Consider the following 3520-nt stretch of genomic DNA (forward strand, 5'->3'; position numbering starts at 1 on the left):
GCAGTGTCACTGGCCCTCATATGTGGGATCCGAACCGGGGCCCTCTGGCGTCCCAAGCCAGTTCTTAACCATCACGCCACTCGGCCGGCCCTGGAGTCATGTCTTAACATAACAACCATTTGGTGTCTAACTGAAAAATACAAGCCTGGGCATGATTACACTGGAGCATGTTTGCAAAATTCAATCCCTAGTGTAGTTTCTTTGCAAGTCCATTGTGAATTAGCTGCATGTAATCTCAGGCCCCCAGTGGTGCATTACTAGGGGAATGAAACTGTGCTGGAATTGACAGGGTCAGGACCAGAGAGAGATCCAGTATAGCAGTAGCCTCTCAAGAAGAGGACAGGCCTCCAAAGATAATGAGTGGGGAACATGGGAAGCTTGGGTCCCACCCAGGATGGTATTCCTATTCAAATAGTCTAACTGGTGGATTGTGTCTCTGGATGGAGAGAATGTTCCTTGGCATGTGGATAATAACAGTGCCTTCTAAGAAGGGATGGAGTCTATGTGGATTGAAGCAGAAAAGCTTCAAGCTGGGGTAGAAGGGAGGTGGGCTCTACAGGGAGAAAGGGTTAAGCAGATGGTCATGGTGTTGAATTTGAACTGGGGGTCTGAGTTCATAGCAGCTCCAAGCCAAGGAGAAAAGTTCATGAAGCAGCATATGTAGAGTACACAAAAAAACTTAAAAACTGCAGCTCCTTGAGCAGCAACCACCAAGCTAAAGAACCTAATTCTAAATATCATGTATGATGAGTGTGGGACCCTGGATAAACTTCTCGGCTTGCTCGGATTGGCTTAGGGACTGGCTTTGGTTGGACTTTCCTGTTAAAAATTGTCAGTCCTTGCAGCTGGGCAGAGCTGGGGGCAGGATGGGAGTGGCATTTCCAGCAGTGTTGGCTTCATCCGAATGGGTCATTATAGTTTTTTAGTAAGAAGCTGCAAGAATTTGAGTTTCAAATTTTTTCTCCAATCTTAAAGCTACTAAGTTCCTGTTACATGTACATTTCTCTTTGCATTCAATTAAGCAACCCTGAGATTTAAAAAAAAAGTTTAAACAAGTCACCACAACATTTAATCCCCAGGTTTGGCTCTGCATTTACTTAGCATCAGGCAGCTAACAAAAAACAAAACAAAACAAAACCAAAAAACGAATATGAGGAGATGGGAGCAAGGAAGAGAGGAAACAAAATGAACTCTTTGAACTGAATCAGAGCAAATGAGTCAAAGCACAGGGGTAAGAAAGGTCCAGCAGAGAGGATGAACCATCGCTGTTCAGTGCTCTCTGAAGATGCCTAAAGAAAACCCGGCATCACAGAGGAGGCCAGTAGAGACTCAAATATGAGGCCATTAAACATCCCGGCTCTTCTGAGACATCAAGCAGCCAAGTTGCCCACGAACAGCACATGCGTCTGCAGACAGTGGGGCAGGAGAGCATGCTGAGAGTGAAGCAATCTACTCTTGCTGTTCTTAGGGTGGAGAGAAGAATTTTTGTATTATAGGTGAGGCCTTTTCCATTTCAGGCCTGATATATTCCTAAACACAAGGGTGGCTCATTGTGCATTTTAATTTATGGAGGTGGAATGCCCTGGAGCAGACATCTACCTGCGATTTTCTCAAGAGCCCTATTCCATGTGAGCTTCTGGAAGGAGGGTGGAAGAACATTTGCACAGAGCCTGGACTTCATAGCTGACATGACTGATCAGCATTCTTCTTGTTAACGTCTGTTTCTTAAATTCTCTTTTCTGTTGCTTCTCACCATCTCTTAATAAAACCCCGATATGCCAGGGGTTCGGAGTGAGGTAGGAGAAAGGGGGAGGTGGCTGTAGAGAAGATTTGCTCCCTTTGTCAGACTGCAAGTGGCCCTCGCAGCCCACTTGGGCAAACGCTGATCTTCACCGTAAATGATAGATAGGGCCCGTGGCTCATGCAAGACTTGGCCACTGAGTTATTAGGTGACAGGCCAAATAATAGCTCCTGTCTCTTTTTCAGGTTCCCTATTGGCTTAGCTTACACCAACCAGCTGCCTGACAGAATAAAAGTGGTATGAAGCTTTGTGAATAAAAATGTCAGTTATGAGAACCCATGTGGCAATTGTCTCAGGTAGGGTCTCCAGGAAACACAATCTGAGATGGGGATTGAATGCCGGTGATTTATTGGGGAGTACTGTCCATGGAGGAGTGAAGGAGGAAGGATTGGGTAGTACAAGAAGTTCAGCTACGATGCAGTGATTAAAAAAAAACAAAAAATCCTCAGCTAATCCCACAGTGAACTTTGGGGCTGGATGGCCTTGCAAGGTTGTCCCAAATTGGGGTGAGGGGGCCAGACCTTTATACTTCTGCACAGCCATTTAATGGTTATTGATTTAGGGTGTAGCCTGAATCCTGGAGGATGGCACCCCATCCTCACTGGGTATCCTTGCCCCCAGCTGGCCTCTCTTCCTCAGACCTTTCTGTTCTCAATCTTTTCATCTTCCTCTTTCCAGGCCCCTGACCAAACAGACAAGAATTCACCACTGTCTATGGGTCCACAGAGAGTCTAACCTCAGACCACTTTTGTTTCTACCTAAAGTGGGTAGGGAGATGAATCACCCAAAGCTCTGCCCAACTGTGAGAACTTTAAACTTGTACCTACTGTTGAGCTGATCTATCATGAACCAAACCTGACCTTTACTCTCCATTGTCAGATGGTCGTGTAGCTGAGGGAGAGGCACCAGTGTATCAGTGGATGAAACGGGGAGCTGGGCCATCTACTCATGCAGCGATGCCCTTTGGCCTTGTTTGTGTCCATTCCCAGATGCATGACTTCCATCTTATTAATGACAGAGATTGGAGCAGTTTACAGAGTCCTGGAAAAAAGATCATAAATGTATTTTCTCATCTACCCAACATGACTATGAACTCTTTCTTATTTACCTTTCTGATCAAAAGGAGAAAACACATATTCATATTAATAACCATAACCATGTACCAAGGTCATGTTAATTTGTTGCAGCAAAGATGCCACATGTGATACATCGGCAATTGGGGTGACTATTTAGTTGAGTTTGCAGCAATTCACTATCTCATTCTTCAAGACCTGTCTGGCTTTTGTAGGGGACATATTAGTTAATTAATGGGGATAGCATGAGGACCTCGCCCCACCCCCTGCTTCTTTTGGGTGTTTAAGGACAACACTAATGTTTGCTATTCTCCCTTGGTTGTGAAGTTGTTTTTCATTTGCTATCTTGGCTAGTGGGAAAGTGCATAGTTTTTGTTTGGCCTTCCTCACAATGATAGCTCTTACCCCACAGCTAAGGAGCTAATGTGGGTTTTCTGCTACCTACCAATGATTATATTTCTGTTCCAATTATACATTCCAGGTCTAAGGAAGAGACCACCCAGTGGGACTGTGCACCTAGTGGACACAATGAGAGCTGAATCTGACCAGGGCCTCCTTTATTACCTGGCCTTCACTCTAACAGAAAGCCTAGATGCCATCTCAGCTCCTCAGCCATAAAGATCAGCTCAGACCCAGTGTCCAACAT

General features: G+C 45.2%; 1 long non-coding RNA gene across 1 annotated transcript in view; it reads right to left on the reverse strand.

Moving 5' to 3' along the window:
* LOC109384699 (uncharacterized) overlaps positions 1-2830 on the reverse strand; it is a 23213-nt gene extending 20383 nt beyond the window's left edge. Inside the window, exon 1 of the long non-coding RNA XR_002124472.1 lies at positions 2662-2830. This is a non-coding gene — a long non-coding RNA (uncharacterized LOC109384699). The remainder of the gene's footprint in view (positions 1-2661) is intronic.
* Between the last annotated feature and the right edge of the window lie 690 nt (positions 2831-3520).

The sequence above is a fragment of the Hipposideros armiger genome, unplaced genomic scaffold, assembly GCF_001890085.2.
Source record: "Hipposideros armiger isolate ML-2016 unplaced genomic scaffold, ASM189008v1 scaffold_5, whole genome shotgun sequence".
Classification (NCBI taxonomy): Eukaryota; Metazoa; Chordata; class Mammalia; order Chiroptera; family Hipposideridae; genus Hipposideros; species Hipposideros armiger.